Source organism: Macaca mulatta, chromosome 2, assembly GCF_049350105.2.
Source record: "Macaca mulatta isolate MMU2019108-1 chromosome 2, T2T-MMU8v2.0, whole genome shotgun sequence".
In the NCBI taxonomy this organism is placed as follows: Eukaryota; Metazoa; Chordata; class Mammalia; order Primates; family Cercopithecidae; genus Macaca; species Macaca mulatta.
The window spans coordinates 120547745-120574883 of record NC_133407.1 but is presented as its reverse complement, the minus strand read 5'-3'; the positions used below and the strand labels follow the sequence as shown (position 1 = coordinate 120574883).

General features: G+C 46.2%; 1 protein-coding gene across 6 annotated transcripts in view; it reads left to right on the top strand.

Moving 5' to 3' along the window:
* ARHGEF3 (Rho guanine nucleotide exchange factor 3) overlaps nucleotides 1-27139 on the top strand; it is a 347459-nt gene that overhangs the window by 60499 nt on the left and 259821 nt on the right. The window contains exon 1 of one of the 6 annotated variants that reach the window (XM_077993229.1): nucleotides 7644-7781. The exons of the other annotated variants lie outside the window; for them this stretch is intronic. The gene's annotated coding sequence lies outside the window, so the exon portion shown is untranslated. Of the gene's footprint in view, nucleotides 1-7643; nucleotides 7782-27139 lie in introns of those variants that run through there. 6 annotated transcript variants of the gene reach the window in all.

Sequence of the window (27139 nt, the reverse complement as noted above, 5' to 3'; positions counted from 1 at the left end):
TTGAAAAACGCTCCTTTCAGCTCTCAATTGGCCCCTTGAGCTGCAGGGAGCAGTGCCAGTTAACCCACATTTAATTAGAAACTGGGTTAGTGGACATTCACTTTCTTCCCAGAGCATGTCCTGGGTGTTGGAACCTTTCCAGGGACTGGTACAGTAACAGCCATTTACATGGCCCTGGCTTTCAGGGAGCTGGAATCAGCCTTGGGTGAATATACATCCCTCCTCTTCCCCCAACCTCTCCTGACTCTCTCCTGATGGAATTTGCCAACTCCACGCATAGAATGCAGACTTTCCCTGGATTTGTCTAAGCATCAGTCTCCTTGGTTTACCTCTGCTGTTTAGGAAACACTTCAACACATCCTCACCTTTGAGTTTTTATTTTGCTCTTTAGTGGTGATATTATGTGCATTTCCTTTTGTTCGGTGGCTCGTGTGTGTGTGTGTGTGTGTGTGTGTGTGTGTGTGTTGAGAGAGAGAAAGAGAAAGCTTTCCTCTCTCTCTCCCTCACCAGGCCTCACTGTGTCTTGTTTCGGGGACTGAGACCCGGCAGACAGTGACACAGTGACTTCCTTGTCTTCTTGGTTCCCACCAGCTGATGGGCAAGGTCATTTTCAAAGTCCTGACACCTGCTTATCATAACCGCCAGCTGCATTCCACAAAGAAGGCCCCCTCCCCCACACCAGGGAAAAGGGGAGATAAGAATAGACCTGGGGGCGACCAAGAGCAAGAGAGTGAAGGACACTGTGCACCCGACTCAGAGGTGTGGGTGGGCATTTGGATTGACAACTGTGCTCAGCACCAGCTGATGTAAACTTTCCATCCTAACGGTAGCTATTTTGAAAAACTCTCCACACATTCGAGAGGTCTTTAAAATAATAAAACAGGCCGGGCGCGGTGGCTCAAGCCTGTAATCCCAGCACTTTGGGAGGCCGAGACGGGTGGATCACAAGGTCAGGAGATCGAGACCATCCTGGCTAACATGGTGAAACGCCGTCTCTACTAAAAATACAAAAATAAATAAATAAATAAATAAAAATAAAATAATAAAACATTTGCACGGACATTATGTGAGTTGATCTCCTTTCTGTCTTTTTTTTTTTTTTTTTTTTTTTTTGAGATGGAGTTTCGCTCTGTCGCCCAGGCTGGAGTGCAATGGCGCGATCTCAGCTCACTGCATCCTCTGCCTCCCGGGTTTAAGCAATTCTCTGCCTCAGCCTCCCGAGTAGCTGGGATTATAGGCGCTGACCACCATGCCTGGCTAATTTTTTTGTAGTTTTAGTAGAGATGGGGTTTCACCATCTTGGCCAGGCTGATCTTGAATTCCTGACCTCGTGATCCAACTGCCTCGGCCTCCCAAAGTGCTGGGATTATAGGCCTGAGCCACTGCGCCTGGCCTTTTTGTCATTCTTGCAAGCAGCATTACCTTTTAGAAAGTAGTTTCAGACCACCCGCCTGCATCTTACCACTTGGATGTGCTGTGATGTCTGAGGCTCTGTATCATGAAATACATAAATTGGATTGGAGGGTGGATTTCAGCAGAGGTCACAAATGGCAGAAAGATAGTTGTGTGATAGTTGTGCATGTTCCTCTTTTCCTTGTGTGGGTGTGAGTGCCACTAGGGTCCTCTAGGGGCATGGTCTGCTCTGTGAACTTTCTGGTGGATATGAGGACCCACCCAGGTGGACCCCCTGCCCCTGTGGTCTCTGTCTGCAAGATCTGGCCATCTGGGGATTGGAAATCCAAGAGTTCATCATTGCCAGTGCTGCTTGGGAATTGGTGGGAACAAGACTTTTCTCACCACTGAACATGTTGTGGTCTTGAAAATGTAGCAAGGGCGGTGAAGTGTCTAGGGATTTAGATACAGGCAGATCTATTTTGAAGAGTCTGAAACTTATATAATTTGGGGGGCCTTTTCAAGAAAAAGAATTTTAAGGCCAGGTGTGGTGGCTCACGCCTATAATCCCAGCACTTTAGGAGGCAGGGGCAAGAGGATCACTTGAGCCCACGCGTTTGAGACCAGCCTGGGCAACATAACTAGACTTCGTCTTTGTTAAAAAAAAAAAAAAAAAAAAACAATTAGCCGGGCGTGGTGGCGTTCGCCTGTAGTCCCACCTACTCAGGAGGCTGAGGCGGGAGGATAGCTTGAGCCCAGGATGTTGAAGTTACAGTGAGCTGTGATCATGCAACTGCACTCCAGCTTGGGCAACAGAAAAAGTAAAAGAAAAAGAATTTTAAAATATCCCTTTCTGAATTTTACAAAATCGCAAGGGCATATACACCTGTCTAAGGAGGGTCCTGTGAAGTGAGGGGCCCCTAAGCTTCAGTTTCATTAGCTTCCTAGAATATCCATTTTGGGCTGTAGCAAAACAAGTGGAGACATGCTGTGAGGAAAGGTTTAGAGGTAGGAGAGTAAGAAGTTTATCTCTAGGTCAGATTAGAAACGGGGTATAGTGTTACCGTGTGTCTGCAGGTGGCTTCTCAACTCAGTTGTAGCCAAAAGCAGTCCTAGTCATTTATGTAAGTGAACGAGCGTAGCTGTATACCAGTAAAACCTTATGTAAACTGACAGACGGCTGGATTTGGCCCTCAGGCCCTAGTTTGCCAGCCTCTGGTTTAGGCAATTAATAATTTCAGGTTGTTTGGCAGACTTTTGCTTAAAAAAAAAAAGTGCAGTAAAAAAGTTAACAAGCTTTATAAATATTTACTTTTGTAATTTTACTTTTTATTAACTATTAATTTGTGTTTATTGTAAAAAACTGAAAAGTTTAGAAAACTATAAAGAAGAAATAAAAAAGTTTTCTAATTCTGCTGCTCATCATTAAACACTGTTAATCAGTGAGTATTGTGGGAAATTTCCTTCTTGCATTGGTATACATATGCACATTAATTATTTTAATAGAATTATACTGTGTATTTGGCTTGATTTTCTGCTTTCTTCTAGAATATGGGAGTCCAGGTTGTGATGAAGAGGGGTAGCGATGGAAGGGGTATGGTTTGGAAGGAGGGTGCTATAGTGGTTAAGGCTATGCACTATGGCGTCAGAATCCTGGGTGCAAAACCTAGTTCTGGCTGAACTGGGAGACCTTGAGTAAGTGACTTTAGTTCGCTTGTCAGATGGAGATAATCATTCTACCCACCTTCTGTGTCAGTTGTGAGGATTAAATTGATAAGCTACAAAGAGTGGCCAGGCGCGGTGGCTCACGCTTGTAATCCCAGCACTTCGGGAGGCTGAGGTGGGCAGATCACTTGAGGTCAGGAGTTCGAGACCAACTTGACCAACATTGTGAAACCCCATCACTACTAAAACTACAAAAATTAGCTGGGTGTCATGGCGGGCACCGGTAATCTAGCTGCTCCAGAGGCTGAGGCAGGAGAATCACTTGAACCCGGGAGGTGGAGCTTGCAGTGAGCTGAGAGCATGCCACTGCACTCCAGCCTGGGCAACAGAGAGAGACCCTGTCTCAAAACAACAACAACAACAACAGCAACAGCAACAACAATAACAAAAGAGGGCTTAGTTCACGACCAGGTACAGATTTCAGTGCTGAATGAATGCTGGCCATTCTCACTGTTGTCACTGTGATGGCATTGTTGTAATAATGGTAGTGGCTCTTAGGTTTTGAGGCAGGTCACAAGGCCATCTCCTGTAGACCCCATCTCATACTCAGTCTCAGTCTTCTTGGCACAGCTCGTTGGGGAGTAGCTCCTCAGGTTCCCTCAGAAGGCACGTGTCCCTCTTGAGTATCCTATGAGGGAGTCTGAATCCTCAGCAGGGACCACCTAGGACCCAGAGCTGGTCCGTGCTGACCACTCTTCCACCTAACCACAACCCACAGCTTCTCCTCACCACCTCCTTCTTCCTTTCCCACAGTGCACATCAGAGACCCTGCAAAGAACTGGGAGGCAGTGAAGATGGAGTGAGGCCTGCAGTGATAAAATACCTTCAAAAACCAGGTCTCATGAATCCTCAGCATAGCTGTAAGGGATTGGGAGTGATTATCTCCTTGTACAGATGAGGAGACCAAAGTTTCAGGTCACACAGCAGGTAAATAAGTGATAGTATTAGGACACCTTTCTTTCTGGTGTCAAATCCACACCTGCTACCTTTGCTCTGGTTTAGATGAGGATTTCTCAACCTCAATACTATTTGATTCCTTGGGTTGGAGAATTCTTCGCTGTGGGCTGGGGAGAGTGGGAGAGCTGTTCTGTGCATTGGAGGATGTTCAGCAGCATCCCTGGCTTCTCCCCACTAGATTCCAGTAGCACCCACCTCACCCCACTCCCTTGTAACAAACGAAAATATCTCCAGACATTGCCATATGTCCTGTGGAAAGGCAAAAGAGGAGGCATATGTATTTGCATGTGGGCAGTGGGGGTTGAGAGCAACTCTGTCCAACTTGGATTGCTGTCATCAGTGTGCCCCATGGGAAATCTTTAGGGAGTTCACCGATAGGGCAGAAAAAAGGTGAAATCTTTGTTTTCAGATCATATGCTCAGCACCATCATGTTCCTGTAAGTTCCAGGCAGTTTAACTTTGCCTCCTTGTGCCAAAAACGTCTTTGTTTTCATCAGCCGTGCTTCTGTTTCTTCATTAGGCTGCATTCTGGTCCCAGTTTCACCTTCTCCGGTTTTCCCTTTGCTGACTGCCTGTTCATCATAGCTCCTACACGCAGGGGTGCTCCCACTAACTGTGGAAGCGGGTGGGAACATTTCCCCTGATACTAAAGCCTACTTTGGGTCTGCTTTGCAATTTCCTTTTGGTCTCCCTCCTGGAGATTCCTGTGCCACCTGTTAACACCCTTCTTTCTTCAAATTTTGCTGCTTTTAATCTGTTCTTTCTAAGCTTAGTGGAGTGTGTGTAAATTAGGAGTGAGCAGACGATGAACAAGGGTCCAAATGTCTCTTCCTTGGGGTAAAGTGTATTTTGTAAAACAGCCCATGTCTATTTCTCAAGATTAGTCTCCCCATGATTCAGGCCTTTCCACGAACACTGGGGTCCTTGGTTCTCCATGGTGGGCTCCTTGGGAGTCAGGGCTCTGAGGAGGCAGACACTTTGACTGTGAACAGGGGAGTTTTACACACCTAAAGTTGGCATGTCAGGTACAGGCTGTGGATAGTCAAAAGTCATCTTCAAAATGCATAAATCCTCCAAACCATGCGTAGTTTTATATGTACAACCCTGTAAAATAACCTGTGTATATAGATGTCAACGTACATAGTTGTCATATATAGAGGAGAGCACATGTAAATAAATTCCACTGTAGTTTTTAATAGTGGAAGAGGGTATAGAAGACAAGGTGTGTCCCTGAATTCTGAACATCTAAGGTATGTGTGCTGTGGCGTCTGCATGTTAAAAAGAGATAGGAGAAAGCCCTGAGGTCAGAAGCCCGGGTTCAGAAGGCAGCTGCCTGCGGTCCAGTTCCTGCCCCACCACTTGCTGCGGTGTGACCTTGTTTGAGTTTGTAGCCTTGCTGTGCCTCCGTTTCATCATCTTTAAAATGGGGATGATGAGAATACCGATGCTTTGCACAGAGAGCTTACTAAATGTTAGCTGTAATGCTGTGTTGCTGCTCACTCTCTATTATTATTATTAATTAATCATAATATGATTATTATTACCACCTCCAATGAGATGGGCTGGTTTGAGAACTGAGTTTCCATCCTGTGCCTCTTGGCTTGTGTGGTTCCTTTAAAGAGATGTGCAACAAGGTCCCATCTTCCTACCCTGGCGTTCCATCACACAGACACACACCGGGTGTGCTGGGAGTCTTCTCCACGCACTCTCTCATTTGTTTCCCACAGCAGCGTGGCTCACTTTTTGTTTAATCTCCTCCAGCAACTTGGCAGGCCTGCAGCCACCCTTCATATCCTGGCCTGTCCAGCAGGCTGACAAAACGCAGATGTAGCTACCACCCCTCTCAGAGATCCGCCCGCCTCTGGCCTCACTGTCATGGCTCCCAAACGTGGATTCTTAGCTGAGGGACTGAGGGACTGGGATGAGGGGTGGGGGGTTGTGTGAGGCGGCCCACAGAGGTCAGAGGGTCCGGGGAACTTTAGAAGTAGCTCTAGGTTCCTGGCATGGACAGTGTTAGAATTACAGGCAGGCTGGGGCATAGGCCCCAAGTTGGTGGATCTCCACTTAACAGATTTTTTGGTACTATTTTTTTTTAAATAAAATATGTTGACTTCATAGTTCATTCTTGAGTGTTCCAGCTGAAATGAAAAGTGAAAAAGTTTAAGCAATATGTTAAAGGGCAGGGGTGGGGAGGAGCCAGATCTAGGAAAAGGAGCCTCAAACTTGAGGCTCACAGGACCAGCCCATCGTGAAAATAAGAGCAATAGCTTGGGCCATGCCTTCTGTTTCCCAGGAACTCATGGCCCATCCTGGTTCCTGCCTCCTGTTGAGAATGCTAGCCCACGGGGCCAGATCTGCCAATTTCCCAAGATCATCTAGAAATTGGGATCTTAATGTAAAACCTCCCAATTCTCATAAGAGCCGTCTGGATTTTGAAATGTTGGCAATTCATTGAAAAAAATTCTTTTAAATGTATTTTTGAGCTGGAATTGAAAATCTACCAGCTTGCAAGAGACTTGAGAGATGCTGTGCTTTTGCCCCTGGGATTTACAGATGTGGAAACAGAGGTCCAGAGAAAAATGACAGGGCCCGGTACAGTGACTCATGCCTGTAATCCCAGTACTTTGGGAGGCCGAGGTGGGCGGATCAGTTGAGGCCAGGAGTTCAAGACCAACCTGGCCAACATGGAAAACCCCGTCTCTACTAAAAATACAAAAATTATCTGGGCATGGTGGTGCTTGCCTGTAATCCCAGCTACGTGGGAGGCTGAGACAGGAGAATTGCTTGAACCTGGGAGGCAGAAGTTGCAGTGAGCCGAGATCATGCTACTGTGCTTCAGCCTGGGTGTCAGAGTGAGCCTCCGTCTCAAAAAAAAAAAAAAAAAAGAAAAAAGAAAAATAAAAAAGACTTATCCATGGAATCCAGCTCTCTGGAGCTCCCATTGCAGATCTGTTTCTTCCAATTCCATCCAGACAGTGTGTTTCTGTTCGGCAAGCGGCTGTTAAGTGGAGTTTTATTGCAGGTTTTGGGGTCATCCAAACTGCTCTGTGGAGCTAGCAGAGTGACCACAGGAGCCCCAGGAAGCGTGAGCGTGGTCTTCATTCTCGGTTGAGCCAAAAAGGCTCACACGTTCCCAGACGAGGCTATTCTTGGCAGGGCCACCTCCTAGGGATTAATCATACTGGAAAGCTCACAGATTTAATTTTGCTGAAGTTTGATCTGTTCTAGGAAAGTACATCCAGCGTGGCTCAACAGAGAATTTTCTGCCCAAGGATCTACACAGTTAATATATTTTGGAGATCTCGGCAGAGCACAAAGCAGGCTAGAAAAATTCCCTTGGTGTTAGGCCAATCAGCTTTGTCCTTTGGCCAGGAAAGTCCAGGCTGCCCCTGGACCATGGCACAAACCCCAGGTGCCCAGCTAAGCTGCCCTGCTGGGAAAAGGTGATGAGAAACTTGCCTTTGCTAAAATAGTTGAGCCGCCAAATGATGGCGTGACCTAGGGGCTCAGAAATGAATGTTTCCTGTTATGCAGGAGGAGAGGGGCGGGGTTTGATTCTTGTGTTCTCGTGTGCTTGCTCACTCTGCTCGTAAAAAGGAGAGAAGTTTTATTTTTGCAAGCTATTGCAGCGTGAGCCCTAAACACCAAAGCCAGTCTCTTGAAGAAAACCGAACAGGATCCAGGAGCAGTTGTCAGGCCCCTGGAGGGTGAGTCATGTGCAGCAGAGTTCCCGGAACTCAACCATCCCTGGTCAGCTAGGAAGAGGCTGAGTGCTGTGGTAAATGTGGAGGGGCGGGCGCAACACTGCAGGCACGGCCTCTGCTTTTGAAAAACATCGTGTGTTCGGGTCAAAGCATCCATCCCCTGTGAGCAACCCAGTTTTAAAAATAGGAGGTTCTGCAGAAAACCAAGCTGCCTGCCGGTTTTCACCGGGAAGACCAAATCCTCACTTTCCAAGTCTGATTTTGGAATAAACAAAATCGATTCTAGCTCAGCCTCAGCAGAAGGCACGTGCAGTGGTGGCTGTTTCATGACTGTCTTTCCTTCAGGGCTGTTGGAGGTGTTTCTGGAACCGGTGCAATCGATGGCAGGAACAACTGGTTTTTCAGGCTGTTGAGAAAGTCTGATTTATGTGGCTGAAGTATGGTGTTATTGACCCCCCACCTCCAACTCCTAACATTCCAGAACAAACTGAGAATTCATGTGAATCAGCACCTTATTTATTAACTCTTCCTGGATGAATAACGTAAACACAGAAAAGTGCACGGGTAACTGTACACCGTGCTGGGTTTCACACACTGAGCACACCTTTACAGTCAGCACCCAGAGTGAGGAGCAGTGTGACCATCACCCCAGGAGCGCCCCCTGTGGCCCCTCCACGGGCAGAACCATCAGCCCAACTTCTCACCATGTGTCAATGGAATATCACCTGGATGCTGGGTCCGGGGTTTTGGGCTTAAAGAGCCCTAAGCAGGGTTGTGCCATCCAGCTTTGAGAAAACTCAACCAGGGAGGGTTGTTCTCTGAATGTCAGGAGGGCGATTCCTGTGGCGCCCAGAGCCTGAGGGAGATGCCGGTTCATTGACTCTGATGGAGATGGATTTCTAGGCGGGCATGAGAAAGTGTGACCATGTTTGGGGGGGTGTTAAGAGCAGGCAGCACATTGAACGAAGAGCACATTGAACGAAGAGCAGGCAGCACACTGTTGGTGATGTTGTGTGTGTCACTGATACACGAGCATTTTCTTAAAGGCCAGATTATTTAGAACCTATGAAAAGCTGAGATCCGCCTCTTGGGGGTGGGTGGAGTGAGATTCTGAACTGGAGCCAGAGAGAAATGCCATGTGTCCTTACTGATAGAAATCTGATCACCCCGGATGCCGCCTGTCAGCATGTGGGCTGCGGGGAGCTGTTTTCCTGACGGCTTGGACGAAGCCTGTGGACAATGGAGATCAGAGGGGGCAGCTCCGCCTAATGAGTTCCTTGTCTGTTGGCTGAAGGTGTGGGGTTTCTTTGAGGGAAGCCATTAGCTACTTTGATGGCTTGTTTGAAAACAACTGAAATCTGTCTTGTCGGTGTAGTGGTTCCGCAGATACCTCACGCTGGTCATTGGCATTGACAGCTGGGAGCTCCCCTGGCAGGTGTGGGCAGAACTTGGCTTCTCAGTGATTTGCTCTCACGTTACTTTAATGCATGACTGGGATGGTTTCTATATATACGCTTGCTTTGTCTGGCTCCAGGGAACGGAGAACGTGGCAGGTCCTATTAAAAGTGGTTCCTGGTTATCCAATATTCATTCAACATTGATTCAGCCACCAACTGTGGGCCAGGTGCTAGGAATAGTTTTATTTACACTTATGGGGTCATCAGGCTTTATGTGGGTGCAGCGTTACAGGTAAGTTAATTATAAGCTTGAAGGCTGTATGTTGTTGTATGTATTTGTCACTTCTAATATGTGCTTATCATATCCTAACGAGAAATAGTATTGATTTATCCCAGAGGAGATTGCGTATGTAAAAAACTTTGAACACTAGAAAGTGTTTGGCAAATCTGAGGGGTATTTTTGTTCCAGGGTGTGTAACCTTCTGTTTCTATGCTGAGTTATGGTACAGAAAGGAGGCCCTCTACTGGGTGTCCAGCAAACATTATTCTCTGCCTTTCACATATTAGAGAATGGAGCTTTATGGAGGTGATGTCGTCACTCCTTTAAGGACCCCGTTTACAGCTCCAGATCCTGACCCTCAGCTGCCAGACATGGACGAGTGAGATCTGTAGACAGAGATGGCAGGAATCCTTCCCAACAGGGAGCAGGATGGGCAGGCTGTCCCAGCAACTGAAATGCTAGGCTTGTTTAGAGGACTTCCTGTGAGTCTATGATTCATGTTGAGATTGCCCCGTTGCACAAAAAATCCAGTTCTCATTGGCAATACTACTTTCTCCCTTGTTTTATTTGACTATGTGGCAGTGGGGACAGGTGGCACTGAGATGGGTTGCCACAGACATTTCTACTGTTGAGTTTGCCTCCCTGGGCTCTGATTCTGCTCCACTGCTTACTGACTGTGGTTGTGGGCAAGCTAGTTTATGCTCTGTTCCTCAATTTCCTCATCTATAAAATGGGATGAATGTTAGTACCTAGGATATAGTATTATGATAAGTATTATGATAATCAACATTAAATACTCAATAAATGCTGTCATTTCTCTTAGTTATTCCTAGATGTTCCCATTCCCATCTTTCAAATTCTGAAGCTGTTTGTGGTTCACGTAGGAGGTGCCTAGTAGAGTCATTGTAGCTTATAATTTTGGCCTTATAGTCTACATTATAGCAAGGGCTGAGATCCCTTGTGGATTCTAAGAAAACATCTATAAAGAGGAAGACTTTCCTTTTTGTACCCCCATTTGTTTCAGGGATTGCACAGCTGTATTTTTTTTTTTTTAAATGGAGTCTTGCTCTGTCATTCAAGCTGGACTGCAGTGGCACAATCTCGGCTCACTGCAGCCTCAAACCCTTAGGCTCAAGTGACCACCCCCCTGCTCCCCCCTGCCCCGTCTCAGCCTCCTGAGTAGCTGGGACTACAGGTGTGTAGCACCATGCCTGGCTAATTTTTAAAATAGAGACAGGGTCACTATGTTGCCTAGGCTGGTCTTGAACTCCTTGCCTCAAGCAATCCTGCCGCCTCAGCCTTCCAAAGTGCTGGATTACAGGCATGAGCCACTGTGCTGGCTGCGTAAACTATTATTACCTAGGCATGTAATGAAATCTCAGTTTGCTTGGACGAGCTGGGATAAGAGTCTGTGACATGTTGTTTAAAATCAGTGCATGCTGGGGCCAGTTTACTTGAAAGGGGATCTGTAGATTGAAGATGCTGCTGCCTCTCTTACATTAGAATAATCCGCTTATGTGCCTGGCCTTGGCCAGACAGAAAGGAAATGTTGGGCATCAGCTGTCTGAAGGTGCGGTGAGGAACTGAAGAGAACAGAAGGAAAACCTGGCTGGTAAATCCAGACCAGCCACTGAAGGATTCCAGGAAGGAAGCCCTGAGGGTGTTGCTGTCTCCCTTGCCAGCTTTTTGTCTCTTGCAAATGTGGACACGTTATCAGGGCGGATCTAGTAGAAAACGAATCCACTGAAACATCTGCTAGTAAGTGGCTCCAGACTGTCGTTATCTCCCTGGGTTTTGTATTCAGGTGTGGCTGACAAGGACATTCTGCTGGGAAGGTCAGGGGCCTGTGTGTGTGGACCGAACACCTTCCCTCAGGTTTGCACAGCACCTCACTGGGCATGTCTGGGGCCCATATTCCATCCAGTCTTTAGGAGCAGGTGGTGGCTTCTCTACCTCCCTCTGGGCGAATGAGCTCCTTGAGGGCAAGGACTAGGGTCAGGGTCATTGACTGTAGTAGTTTCCTATGGCCGCTGTAACAAATTACCACAAATCTAGCAATTTCAAACAACACACACTGATCATTTTACAGTTCTGGAGATCAGAAGTCTCCACGCAGTCTCACTGGGCTGGAGTCCAGATGCCAGCAGGCTTGGCTCCTTCTGGAGGCCACAGGGAAGGATTGATTTCCTGGCTTTTCCAACTTCTAGAGGCAGCCTGCATTCCTTGGCTCCTGGCCCCTTCCTGGCATGACTCTGACCTCTGCTTCCATGATCACATCTACTACTACTGCTCGGACCTTCTTGCTTCCCTGTCAGAGAGTCCCTTTTGATCACATTGGGCCCACCTGGAGAATCCAGGATACTCACCCCATCTCAAGATCCTTAACGTAATCAGATCTGCAAAATGCCTTTTGCCATGTAAGGTAAAAAAGTCTTAGGTTTTGGGAATTAGGATGGGGACATCTTTTGGGGGCCATTATTCAGCCCACCACATGGACTCATGCCCTGTAGTGCTAAGCTCACACCTTGGGCGCCAGCCTGCCTGGGGTCAGGTCCTAGCTCAGTCATTCATGAACTTGGTGATAGTGGCAAGTTATTTAACTTCTTCTTCTTCTTTTTTTTTTTTTTTTTTTTTTTGAGATGGCATCTTCCTTCGTTGCCTGGCTGGAGTGCAGCGGCGCGATCTCAGCTCACTGCAACCTCCACCTCCCGGGTTCAAGCGATTCTCCTGCCTCAGGCTCCCAAGTAGCTGGAACTACAGGAGTGCCCAGTTAAATTTTTGTGTTTTTATCAGAGACAGGGTTTCACCATGTTGGCCAGGATGGTCTCAATCTCTTGACCTGGTGATCCGCCCGCCTCTGCCTCCCAAAGAGCTGGGATTATAGGCGTGAGCCACCATGCCCAGCCTTTAATTTCTTTTTAAGGAACTTCCTTATCTATTATGGGGATAGAAATAGAACTTCCTGGGCGCGGTGGCTCATGCCTGTAATCCCAGCACTTTGGGAGGTGGAGATGGGTAGGATTACCTGAGGTCAGGAGATGGAGACCATCCTGGTGGTGAAACCCCATCTCTACTAAAATACAAAAAATTAGCCAGGTGTGGTGGCGCGTGCCTGTAGTCCCAGGTACTCTGGGAGGCTGAGGCAGGAGAATAGCTTGAACCCGGGAGGTGGAGGTTGCAGTGAGTCAAGATCGCGCCACTGCACTCCAGCCTGGGTGACAGAGCAAGACTCTGTCTCAAAAAAAGAAAAAAAGAAAAAAAAGAAAAAAAAGAAAAGAAATAGAACTTCCTCTTCTTCTGAGGCATAATTGAAATAATATATGAAGTGCTAAATAACAATAGGTACTAGGCTTAATTCCTGGGTGATGAAATAATGTGTGCAACAAACCCCCATGACACACACGTTTGCCTATGTAACAAACCCCCACATGTAAAAACCCCTGAACTCAATAAAAGTATATATATTACATATATATGTATGAAGTGCTTAGAACAGTGCCTGGCATATAGTAAGTTCATTTTGAGTACTATATTTTATTATCACCATTATTCTATCCTTAATAAGCACTCAGAAATTGTGTGAATGCATATTCCGTCTTCCAGTTTGGTTCTTCTGACTGCTGATACTTAGGAAGTGATACTACTGACTAATGGTACTTCATCCTTATAGTGAAAGTTTTTTTTGTGAAAAACATCTCACTTTGGGTTCTAGGATTTAAGACGAGACTACAAAACTGACTCATCTTTTGTGAGGGAATATCTTCTATTCCTTTGTGGAATGATACACAAATGGTGCTGAAGGTAGGAGGAGGTAAATTTGGTACCTAAATAATTCAGTTGGCTACTGTTCAAGTCTTCCTTTCACTCCGCCATCCTCTTGGTGAGGCTTTGCCTTATGTTTGCACTATGGCTGCTTATCTCCTGCCCTCATGTCCACGCTCCAGCAGAAGGAGGAGGGATGAGGGAAGGCCTGCACTCACTCAGGAAAACAAAGTCTTTGAGGAGTCCCAGCAGATTTCTGTTTACATATTTGGCCAGAACTGAAGGGTGTGTCCTCCTGTAGCTACAGGGGGTCTGGGAAGGTAAGAATGTTGAATTGCAACTTGGGAACATGTTGAGTTCTGTTAAAAAGAACAAAAGGATGCATCAGCATCTGTCCCGATTCCCTAGAACAAGAATGGCTGCATGCTTATTGAAGCGTTGCTTGTACAAATGACAAAAAACTCTGAACACCTAAATGTTCATCCACAGGAGAATGCATAAATTAATTGATCTTATATCCGTATAATCAAGTACTGTAGAGCAGTTATCACCTGCATGCGTCAACATGGATAAGTCTAAAATGTATAACATTTCAAATATAAATTTGCAGAAGGGCCTGGCACAGTGGCTCATGCCCATAATCCCAACCCTTTGAAAGGCTGAAGCAGGTGGATTGCTTGAGGCCAGGGGTTCAAGACCAGCTGGGGCAACATAGCAAAACTCTATCTCTACAAAAAAGTTAATATTTAGCCAGGCATTGTGGTGCATGCTTGTAGTTCCAGCTACTTGGGAGGCTCAGGTGGGAGGATTGCTTGAGCCCAGGAATTTGAGGCTGCAGTGAGCTATTGTAGCGCCATAGCACTCTAGCCTGGGCAACAAAGCAAGACCCTGTCTCTAAAAAAAATTAAAAAATAAAATTGCAGAAGGTTATATAGGTATAATATACTATGATTCCATTTATATAAACTTTACATGTAGAAACACTTCTATTACTTATAGTTAAATGGTAAGGTAGTAGTGGCCGGGCATGGTGGCTCATGCCTATAATCCCAGCAATTTGGGAAGCTGAGGCGGGTGGATCACTTGAGGTCAGGAGTTCAAGACCAGCCTAGTCAACATGGTGAAACCCCATCTCTACTAAAAATACAAAAATTTGCCAGGCATGGAGGCATGTGCCTGTAGTCCCAGCTACTCGGGAGCCTGAGGCAGGAGAATCACTTGAACCCGGGAGGCAGAGGTTTCAGTGAGCCGAGATTGTGCCACTGCACTTAAGCCTGGGCAACAGAGTGAAACTCCGTCTCACACACATGCACACAAATATTAATAATAATAATAATAATAATAATAATAATAATAATGTAGTAAAGGTAAAAAATACAAATGGGGGTGATTGACATCACATCAAAAGGGAGGACGTGGAGAGGAATTTGACTGGGAGGGATGTACAGTGAGCATCAGTTATTACCTATGATCAGGGAAGGATCCAGGTTTTGTGGGGCCTGATGCATAAGGGGTGTGTGTGTGTGTGTGTGTGTGTGTGTGTGTGTGTGTGTGAGATATCCTCTTTAAGAAAAAAGGACTTTACAATAAATCTGCTTCTCACTGGTCATTGTAAGAGTGTCTGTGATGCGCTGAGAAGTCATTTCTGAAGACATGTGGGATGCACGTTGTAGAGAAGTAACAATAACATTCACAATGACAATAGCTAACATTTATCGACCCCTTACCATATGCCAGGCACTCGGGCAAGCATTTGCAGGCTTTTCTCATTGACTCCTCAAAATCAGCATAAGATACAGATGCTGCCTATTAGTCTCATTTTATGGCTGAGGAAGCAGAGGCTCAGAGGGGTTAAGCATTTGCCCAAGGCCACACAGCTAGTATATGACAGAGTCAGGGTTCAAGCTCATGGAGCAAAACAGGACTTGTTTCCTATGGTTTAAACATTCCCTACACAGTGATTTCTCACTGTCATAATTACATGCCTACTATGTTCTCTTCAGTAAAGATCTCTTATTTTTAGTTGACTAGAGGAAGGGCAGTATGACTAGAACATTTTTCTTGTTTGGGGGATGAGGTCTCACTCTTTTTCCCAGGCTGGAGTGTAGTTGGCAATCATAGCTCAGTGTAGCCTGGAATTCTTGGACTCAAGCAATCCTGCTGCTTCAGCCTCCCAAATAGCTGGGACCACAGGTGTGCACCATCACATCTAACTATTTGTAGAGATGGGGTCTCGCTATGTTGCCCAAGCTGATCTCAAACGCCTGACTTCAAGCAATCCTCCTGCCTTGGCCTCCCAAAGTGTTGGGATTACAGTGTGAGCCTGGAAAATATTTGTTAAAATATTAAAAAATACAGTTTTATTTCTTCCCATTCACAAAGGTTATATTTGGAATTAAGACAGTGTGTTCTTTAATAGTATTTTTCATAGTAGTTGATTTGATGAGTAGGCAAGAATGATTTGTGATAAGTTAAATGTCTTAGATAACTGTTTGATTAAAAAGTAGCTCATCTGGGTGTGGTGGCTCATGCTTATAATCTCAGCACTTTGGGAGGCCAAGGTGGGCGGATCACTTGAGGTAAGGAGTTCGAGACCAGTCTGGCCAACATGGTGAAACCCATCTCTACTAAAAATACAAAAATTAGCTGGGCGTGACACCTGTAGTCCCAGCTACTTGGGATGCTGAGGCAGGAGAGGCAGGAGAATCACTTGAACCCGGGAGGCAGAGGTTGCAGTGAGCCAAGATCACACCACTGCACTCCAGCCTGGGCGACAGACTCTATCTCAAAACAACAACAACAACAACAAAAGCCTCTTGAAAATACTTACTACTTTATCTGTTGGCTGAACTAATGCCAAGCTCCCATCATAAATAATCAAGAATTTCAACCTGACTTCTTGGTAATAATAAAGTTCAATGGGCTTCTCCTCATATGGAGTGTACATAAAACATTGTGAGGGCCCAGAACAGCAAAACGTGCTTAAAGGTGGACATGGGATCTGCTTCAGGGTATCTGCTGAGGTTAGGACTCTGTGTGCCTGTGGTCATAAACATGTGGACATACCTTCCTCTGGATCCTGAAATGGCCAATTCCACGGTAGAGGGAAAGGAGGAAGGAGAGCTGTGTTTGAATCGATCATTTCTTGAGACAGCTTGCGTTAAAAGTCAAATCAAGAAAACCCAAATGGCCGCTTGGCTTTCTGTGGTGTTTGGGAAGGCAGTTTGAGCAGTGGTCTGTGAAATCCCTGGGCAGGAGGGCTCGGGCTGAGGGCTCAGCTGTGGTATCCCCAGATGACTGCTGAGGTCATGGAGGAGCTCATGGCACCATTCATGTTTCTGGACTCAGTCATTACGCCTGGAGTCCCCACAGCAAGGAAAGTAGGGAAGTGAACCAAGGTCCAGCCAGTGTTGCTCTTGGCTGCAGGGAAGGAAAAAAAAAAAAAAAAAAAGGCAGGATGACCGGGAAGAGAAGGAGCCAAGCCACCTTCCTGGTCCTATTTAACGAGTGTTAATCTTTGTAAATATTCAACAGTATCTGATACCAAGTAATAGCTTTGCCAAATGAGTGAGTGGAGGGCTTCTTTCTGTTTGATTTCCCTGGTTAGTTTCTTTGTATGTGTGCAGAGAGTGTTTGGACCATTTTCTTTTGTGTGTTTGTATGAGTTGAATGAAAGAGTGGTTGTTTTTCAATTGTCTCTATGCAGGAAGCCTTGGCTGACTGTAAAAATTTGGCACTGGGAAGCGAGCAGCAGTTTGCGATGTTACTGATTCAGTGTTTGCATAAATAACTTTGAGAACCTTAAAAACCCAACTGTACATTATACCTTGCAGATGCAGGACATCAAAGTTAATTAAGTCTTGTCCGCCTCATTTTGCAAATGAGGAAACAGGCCAGAAGAGCCTGCATGTGACGTTGCATTCAACTGTACACACGTTCATGAGAGTGTGACTTTGGAACTGTGAAAGTTTTATGAGTTCTTGCTGAAACATATTCCAGGAATTCTAGAATTGGAACGTGGAGGCCCTGGAGGAGTGCAAATAGAAAATCCTTCGGTTTTCCTGATAATACAGGGGAATGACAGGGCAGTGAAGTAAGGGGTGCAGAGCAGGTGTTTGGATCATTTACTGTTCGTCATCTGCTGGGGGCCTCTCATTATACTCCCAGGCTGTCTCTCTGTTGATCAGGGCAAAGGCATACATGGATGTGAAAAAGCCGCCCCCACAAACAGCTCCTCTGAGTTCCTGTGACAACCTGCCCAGGGTAGATCTGTGTGGAGTCAGCTCTGTTTACGGAGAGGCTGCCAGACCCCACTCTTGCCCAGTCCTTCTTGCTCAGGCAGGCCTGCTGCTAAGCTGTCAGGGGGCAGAATTTGCTTTTAGTGTCTCTTTCTGTCCACCCTTAGCCATCTTCCTCTTGATACTAGCCCCTTCCAAGAACCAAGAGCCCTCCTCCTGATCCCAGGGCCCGACTGTCTTCCAGGCCATGGACTGGGCAGAAGTGACCAAATGTGGACCCTGCTCTGCAGGACCTCCCCACAGGGCATGTGGGTGGACAGGCTAGAAGTCTGAACTGAGAGTTGGGGGCTCTGGGAAACTGGTCCGTCCTGAGGGAGTCATGAGGGTCAGAAAGACTTGTCAGAGAAGGTGGCCCTGGGGCTAGGTCATCAGAGGCTGAGCTGCTCAGTGGAAACCAGGCATCGCAGGCCTCGGCGCTGTTTGGTGGCAAGTGCTTCTGTGGGGCTGGAGACCCTGTATGGGGATGCTGGGGTAGGGATCCCAGGAAATGAGTTGAGGGGTAGGTGAGGTGGGAGGGTGAGCAGGGGTGTTCAATCTTTTGGCTTCCCTGAGCCACACTGGAAGAAGAAGAATTGTCTTGGGCCACACATAACACTGATGACAGCTGATGAGCAAATAAGCAAATTGCAAAAAAAAAAAAAAAAAATCTCATGATGTTTTAAGAAAGTTTCCGAATTTGTGTTGGGCCACATTCAAAGCCATACTGGGCCCGCCTGCAGGCCACGGGTTGGACAAGCTTGGGCTAGAGGGTCTGCATAGCTGTGCTTTTTTATCTTGGATTTTATTCTGTGAGAGATACGGGACCTTGCCGTCTTAGTCCATTTGAGCTGCTGTAACAATATATCATAAAGAGAGTGGCTTATAAACAACAGAAATTGATTAATTTCTCACAGTTCTGGAGGCTGAGAAGTCCAAGGTCAAGGTGCCAGCAGATTCAGCGTCTTGTAAGGGCCCATTTCCTCACTCATAGATGGTGCCTTCTCACTGTGTCCTCATGAGATGGAAAGGAAGGCGGCTCTCTGGGGCCTTTTATAAATGCACTAATCCCATTCACTTAATCACCTTCCAGAGGCCCTACCTCCTCATACCATCACATTGCAGATTAGGTTTCAACATATGAATTTTGGTGAGACACAAACATTCAGACCATAGCAATTTCAGGGGTTTGAAATAGGATGAGGAAGGAATAACTATATTTGAGATCTAGAAGCTTCTTGTTTGCAGTATGCAGGGGAAGCTAAGATAGGGAATAGATAGGAGAGGAGGGGGTTTGAAGCAGAGTGGATGCAGAAATGAGGGAGGGGGTCTCAGCAGACCCCCTGGGTTCCACAGTGGGAGTGGGGGCAGATGGTGATGCCAGTCATTAAGACTCTGTTTTTCAGTCGGTGAGTCCCAGTTTCTAGGTCCACAAAATGGGTATAAGAGATGATGATGGGGATTAAAGGCAATCTCCTGGGGGCTGTGCTTGGAGGGCACTGTCATCTATGTTTCTTTCCTTCTTCTCTCAATCGAAAGCTCCCAACCTTGTATTCGAATCCCCCAGGGCCTTGCTCTTTGATAACTCAGCTGATGAATTACTTCTCATCACATGTGGGAGTTAATGGTTGATGGGAATTAATATGTTATCCGGTCCTGGTAGCCTATTTCCATTTTAAAGAGCTTCTCAGTAAGTAGACAAAAGGAGTCCTCAGACTGTTAGGCCAGCCTTGAATTTGTCATCAAAACTTTGCCAGAAAATCTTCAAATGCCCAATTTTAGCTTCAACTTATATTTTTTCAACTTATATCTCTATTGGGGTCTCAAATTGAGACCAGGTTTAAAAAAAATACACACACACACCCCCCCCCAGAAAATTTACTCTCTTTTGCCCCCTAGTGTCAGACTTTTGAATAGCTCTTTGAGTGCAATCGCTTTGGGATTGATTGAAAAAATGATGACTGGTCTCCTGTTTGCAGGGTCCCACAAAGATCCTCACTGCCTGATCTTATCATGGCTATTCAGTTCGTTCCTAAAGAAGTAGCAAGGCATATAAACAAAGTTAAAATGAATTCTGTCTGGAAGATTTTATATCTTTTTTTTAGCATTTCACATTACCCTTTGATACAACAAATCAGAGTCATCAGAAGACGAGCTTGGTAAAGGACAGTTGTCAAAGTCCTAATACCTGAGAAGGACAAGATGCCTCTTCACAGGACTCCACCCCCCAGACACCAGCCTCAGCTCATAGCACAAAGGAAAATTATGATCCTTGAACATCAGTTGCTCTACAAAGAGTTGAGAATTGGTGCTTTGTGCCCCAGCCATTGTGTTAGTCCATTTTCACACTGCTATTAATTTGAAGAACTACCTGAGACTGGGTAATTTATAAAGAAAAGAGATTTAATTGACGAACAGTTCCCCATGGCTGGGGAGGCCTCAGAAACTTACAGTCATGGCAGAAGGCAAAGAGGAAGCATGGCATATCTTACATGGGGGCAGGAGAGAACGAGAGCAAGGGGGGAAGTGCCACACTTTTAAACCATCAGATCCTGAGAGAACTCATTCACTGTCACCAGAACAGCAAGGGGGAAATCCACCCCCATGGTCCAATCACCTCTCACCAGGCCCTTCCCCTGACACGTGGGGATCACAATTTCACATGAGATTCAGAGGCACAGATCCAAACCATATCAGCCATCATTCCTGCTGCATTTTGTATTTTCTTCTGTTGTCCTGGATTTGGGGGAGTGTGGGAAGTATTTAAGCTATACTGTGTTTTGTTACAGGTTTAATGAGAAAAATATGAAAAGATTACCCATCCATACCAGTGCTAGTATCTTAAGACAATGAAGGCATATGGTAATGGAAAAATATGAACTCTTTAGCGAGGGCGGCAGAAACTGCTTTTCCAAGAGGGAAAAGGGAAATCCCTTTTCCAAGAGGGCTGTTGAAACTCTTTTCCCTTTCTGGCAAATAATTTTAGAGAAATAGTCATGTTATCCACAAAGTAGTCTCTTTTGAAAAATCCAAACAGATTGAAAAAAGAGACCTAAGTTCTCTGTATGTTGTATTTGAATGCTCAGGATGATTCAGGTAAGTGCCCAACACAGTGCCTGATGCACATGAGCCCTCCAGAAACGACACCTGGCAGCCTTTTGGTGCTAGAGCTTCTGTAGTTACACCTTGCTTCCTTGCCATGCTTTTTGCTTGTTTGTTATTTTGGGCTTTACATTTTTGTCAGGAAATTTTGCCCAAGTTTCATGTAGAGTTGTATTGTTTACTTAACAAAGTCTTGTGAGATTTTTAAAAATACGTCTGATAATCATAACAACTATGAAAATAACATGTCTAGATTGTGTGTTGTAATCTACAGTGTGCTTTTTTTTTTGAGACGAAGTTTCACTCTTGTCGCCCAGGCGGGAGTGCAGTGGCGCGATCTCGGCTCACTGCAACTTCTGCCTCCCGGGTTCAAGCGATTCTCCTGCCTCAACCTCCCGAGTAGCTGGGATTACAGGCACCTGCCACCACACCCGGCTAATTTTTTGTATATTTAGTAGAGACGGGGTTTCACCATGTTGACCAGGCTGGTCTTGAACTTCTGACCTCATCCGCCTGCCTTGGCCTCCCAAAGTGCTGGGGTTATAGGCGTGAGCCACCACGCCTGGCCTACAGTGTGCTTTTATCTGTGATCACTGAGACTTTTAATGAGATATAAATATTTCTCCTTCCACATGAGGAAACTGAACCTCAGGAAGGTTAAGCAATGTATCCAAAGTTAGGCTGGGTGCGGTGGCTCATGCCTGTAACCCCAGCACTTTGGGAGGCTGTGACAGGAGGATTGCTTGAGCCCAGGAGTGTGAGATCAGCCTGGGCAACATAGGGAGACACCGTCTCTACAAAAAATTTAAAAATTAGCTGGCCATCGTGGAACGCACCTATAGTCCCAGCTACTTGAGAGGCTGAGGTAGGAGGATTGCTTGAGCCCAGGAGGTCGAGGCTGCAGTAAGCCAAGATCACACTACTGTACTCCAGCCTGGGCAACAGAGACTGCGTCTCAGAAACAAAAACAAAAACACAACAAAAAAACCCCATAAAGTTACATAGTTAGGGATTAGCCTCTGGTTGTGGTCTTCTTCCTGCTCCCATTGCTAATGTCCTTTATACCAGGAGAGAGAGCAAAAACCCCTGTTCAAATCTTGAACTAGGAGTTGATTTAGACAGAATCAAGAGGATGAAGTAAGGCTTGAGTGTAGCATGATTTCAGTGGAAATTATCATCCTATTGTAGAATTTAAAAAGCTTCCTTGAGGCCAGGTGTGGTAGCTCACGCCTGTAATTCCAGCACTTTGGGAGGCCAAGGCAAGCAGATCACTTGAGGTCAGGAGTTCGAGACCAGACTGGCCAATATGGTGGAACTCTCATATCTACTAAAAATACAAAAATCAGCTGGGCATGGTGGCATGCAGCTGTAATCCCAGCTACTTGGGAGGCTGAGGCAGGAGAATAGCTTGAACCCAGGAGGCAGAGGTTGCAGTGAACCAAGATAGCACCACTGCCTCCAGCCTAGGCAACAGAGTGAGTCTCCATCTCCAAAAAATAAATAAATAAATAAATAAATAAATAAATAAAATGAAAAGCTTCCTTGAGCAGGTATTGACTTGGTGCAGGTATTAACTATGTTGACTTGGTGAACAAGCAGACAGGGAAGCTGCAGCAAGCCACAAACGGCGTTGGGATTGACAGAGTACCTGGTACTGAGCAGCTGATGCTCATGGAAGGTAATTATCCTCTGTGCTATGTGCTGAGGCTGGTGCCTGGGGTGGAGTCCAGTGAATTTAGGACTTCGCCAACTGTCCTTTACCTGGCTCATCCCCTGATGACTGAAGAAGGATGACATGATCCAGGGAACATAGTTCTCCCATGCTGTATTCTTAGCCACTGCATGTGGCTGGGGCGGACAGAAGGGACTCAACTTGACAGTCAGCTCACGATGTTGGTACAGCTGGGCTGATACGGATGCTGGAGGCCACATGACCTTCTTTCTGTTTTTTTTTTTTTAAAGCCATACTCCATACCACAGGACCTTTGTACATGGTGTCACCTCTGCCTGAAATGCTTTCCTCACCTTCATTCTTCAGATTTCACAGGTCTCATACAGAAGTTCATTTTTCTCTGATTCTTGTACAAATATATACTTAGCCTGGGCAAAATATTTATTTAACTCATTAATGAGAGAACTAGCAGGATGAGGATGAGAAAGCTGGTTCTAAGGACTATCCAGGAAGATATATATATATACACACACACACACACACACACACACACACACACACACAGAGAGAGAGAGAGAGAGAGAGAGTATGTGTATGTGTGTTATGGAAAAATATTATGGAAAAAAGAATACTGGAATAAGATTGCAAACTTAGATATAAACTGGTTAATGGGCCGGGCGCGGTGGCTCACGCCTGTAATTCCAGCACTTTGCGAGGCTGAGGCAGGTGGATCACCTGAGGTCAGGAGTTTGAGGCCAGCCTGGCCAACATGGTGAAACCCTATCTCTACTAAAAATACAAAAATTAGCCACTCGTAGTGGCACGCCCCTATAATCCCAGCTATTTGGGAGGCAGAGGTGGGAGAATTACTTGCACCCCGGAGGCAGAGGCTTTAGTGAGCTGCGATCATGCCACTGTACTCCAGCCTGGGCGACAGAGTGAGACTCTGTCTCAAAAAACAAAATGAAACAAAACTGGTTAATATCCTATAGGAAAATAACACTGTAACCTTTGAGACTGTACCTGACAGAATTGCTTTTGCATTTATCAAATTTATCAATCTTTAACAAGTTAACAACTTTACAAAGTCTGGGCCCTAATCAAAAGCAAATAGTGAATCAAACAAAAATAACCTCCCTGTAAGTAGACTCGGGGTGTAGATAGATGACTTCGAAAAGTTATACTTTATTTCCTAGTTTGGGATAGTTGTTTTTAACAGCATTATATCTTGAGTGGCTAGCATAGTAACTGATACAAAGGAGGAGCTAGTGACTGTTTCTTGAATGAATGAACAAATGGGGAAAGGTTGGATCCTCAGGCACGCGAGTGGCCAGGGTGTTGATGCAGGAAAAGCCTACCACTAGGAAGCTGAACCTCAGCCGTCATGGTGGAGGAGTTTGGGGTCGGAAGACCAGCTGTGAGCAGCCTGAGAGGGACTAGGGTAATGGGGCAGTTACCCAAACAGGGCTTGGGTGATAAAAGACGTGGCAGGAATCTAGCAGTGAGAACTAGATTATCAAGCAGGAACTGGGTCTGAAGAACAAGGGAGAATTCAGTGATTAGGACAAAGGGAGGGGAAGGAAAGGAACTGTTATTTCTGGCTTCACCCACAATGTGCAATTCATTGTGCAAAGCTGAGTGTGCACGGCCCATCTCACGCTCACCCCTCACCTGACCCCTTAGGCAGATTATTTTTCCTCTCATTCAGAGGCAGAGAGCCTCACAGATGGAGCTGGGGTTGTGCAGATGTTGAATTTAGGCTCTGCCATTCATGAGCTGCATGACCCTTAGCAAGTTACTGGCTGTCTCAGCTTGTTTTATTTTTTTAACCTATAAAATTGTAATGTAATCTAAGCAAATAGCAAAGTCCGCAATCCTCCAGACTTAGGCTTTGGTTACATTCAGAGATTTGAGATCCATTGGCTAACAATAAAGACAGTTCTACATTTTACTTGTGTCTCTCAAATAATAGTCAAGGGGGATCCATTTTATACCCAATAGCAACTCTTTTAGGAAACTACTCTCAGGTAGTGGCATGATCTCAGCTCACTGCAACCTTTGCCTCCCGGGTTCAAGTGATTCTCCTGCCTCAGCCTCCTGAGTATCTGGGATTACAAGTGCACGTCACCACACCCAAGTAATTTTTGTATTTTTAGTGGAGACGGAGTTTCACCATGTTGGCCAGGCTGATCTCGAACTCCTGACCTCAAGTGATCCACCTGCCTTGGCCTCCCAAAGTCCTGGGCTTACAGGCATGAGCCACGGCCCAGCCACGTTGCAGGTGTTCTAAAACCTCTCTTGCCCTTCCCTAGACTCCACTAAAGTTCTCCTTCCATTCGCTTTGCCCCAGAAGACTTTCTTCTTCTGCCCCACCTCTGGTATACTCTTTTCGCTCTCTGTCCTTCTTCTCTCTCCTCTGATTAATGCACTTTGCATATGGAAACTGATGAACTCAGACTGCATAATGGAGGGAAGAAGATGGTAGATGGGGGCAAAGTTGTTCCTTAGCCAGTGGACAAGAAGCTGGGTAGTGTCATTGTTTTAAATAATTCTTGCCCTTGATTCAGGGAGATCAGCTCCCTCACATTCCCATAGTGTGGTCATGAGGATTACTTTGAAGTTTCTGGCAGTTAGTGGACCTTTGGTAAATAGCAGCTCCCATTATTGTTCCAGAGGAGGAAAGTCAAGTTCACAATGGGGACATCTTGCAGCTGTGAAGTGATGAAGGGGTTTGAAGCTCAGCCAGGTTGGCTCCGGTGCGTAAAGTCTGAGTGAGCAGAAAGCCGGGAGAGTTAGAACTCACTGATGAAGTCAGGGTTGTTCCTAGGGAGTGGGGCAGGGGTGGTGCTGGGGCTGGAATCCACGAGGGCCCCAGCTGTGGGGAGGCAGCAGCCTTACAAGAGGCCAGATGAGCGCTGTCCTGGGCTTGGGTCTGGGTGTGTGTCACAGGCTGGATGATTCCAGAGCAATGCATCCAGTGCCAGCTCTCAGCCACTGTGATTGCTCAGCCACCAGGAGCCCCCTACCCCCTGGGCACAGACCTACTGGGGTTTTCTGCAAGGAAGCAGCAGTTTTGGCTTGAAGTGTCTCTCTGTACACTTTGGAGTCTAGTCAAGAGGACGCCTCTTAAAATGGAAATGGGGCACTGCTGTGAGCCACCTGTGGACACTTGGTTGATCTCCCCAAGTTACTTGTATTCTCTGAGGCAGATCTCACGCCACAGCATCCACAGGGCCATTTCTAGTGCACCAGCAAAAAAACACAAGCGAGGAGTGGAATAAAATGCTCCTTGACCTTGTTTCTTTCAGCTCTTATCCTCTTAGGAAAGGAAGACTTTTTGTTTTCAGTTCAGATTTTAAAAAAGAGCTGAAGAGGGTACTTGAGACTTGCTGCCAGGCAGCAGAACCGGAGCCCTCCGGGAGACATGGACGAGGTAACCCACTGAAGTTTTCTAATACCGGCCAGCAGAGGGCAGTCTTCATCCATAATCGGTGCTGTCTTTCTCCTTGGAAACGTTCAGTGGCTGCAGGAGCCCTGCTGGCTCCTGCCCTCAGCCCTGGAGAAAAATTGACTTCCAGCTATTTGTAATTTAACTTTGAGTCCTCAAGAGGGGACCTTCCCCTTTTAGAGTTGCAATGTCGGTGCTATTATTTTAACACCCGCATCTGCTGTTGTCTGGCATCAAAGCCTAGAAAAGTCATGAGGGAGATGCATTCTCTAAGGTTCTCAGAGCACAAAGTTCAGATAGAAACGCGGCCAGATGGGCACATACTGTTGCATAAACACCAATTAATTAATACTGGGCTCCAGATGAGCCGGGCCTGCCAAACTCGTGAGCTTCACACCTCCATGGTCTGGAGCCTGCCTCCCTTTGGTACAAAAATTAAAGAGACAGTTGCAAAAACCAGAGCATTCACTGACCAGTCCTAGTAGGGAACAACATTGGGACATGCGGGGCACCGTGCTTCCCATGGGGACACTTTAATTCCTTCCTCTCCCCGCCAACATGCTTTTAATCCTGTTGATGCTATTAATAGTAATGACAGGTAACATTTATTGTGCTCTGATCATATGCTGGGCACTTTTATGACTGTTAGCTTATTTAACTCTCTCAGGCTAGGTGCGGTGGCTCACGCCTATAATCTCAGCACTTTGGGAGGCTGAGGTGGGCTGATCACGGACCAGCCAGACCAACATGGTGAAACCTCGTCTCTACTGAAAATACAAAAAAAAGTAGCTGGGCGTGGTGGTGTGTGTCTGTAGTCCCAGCTACTTGGGAGGCTGAGGCAGGAGAATCACTTGAACCCAGGAGGCAAAGGTTGCAGTGAGCCAAGATTGCGCCACTGCACTCCACTGCCTAGGCGACAGAGCGAGACTCCATCTCAAAGCAAACAAACAAACAAAACAAAACACAAAACAAAACAAAACAAAACAAAACAAAAAACTCTCTTAAAGTCCCAAGAGGTGGGGAACTGCTGGAACTTCTGAGGTTTTGTGAGGGTCAGGCACTTGCTAAGGGTCACTTAGCAGGTGAAGGAGGAGCCAGGTTGACCCCTCAGAGCTGTTGCCCGTACCTATCTGTCACCCATTTGTGGAGTCCCATTTATGCTCTGGATCCCAGGTGGTAAGACAGTGGTGCGCACACAAGACACAGTGCATCTCTGGCTAATTTTAATTATTTTAATTTTGGGTGTGTTAATCAAATACTTGAAAATTGAAAAGGAAGAGAAAGCCAGCCAGCCCTCAGAGAGCATACACTGAGAGTGGAGGCCCTGAGGTGTCCATGTTCCTCAGGTGGTCTCTTACTTAGTGGCTGCAGGATGGGCTGTGCAGGGTAGGGGGAGTGAGGTTGGTGGGGCTGGTTCCTTCCTTTC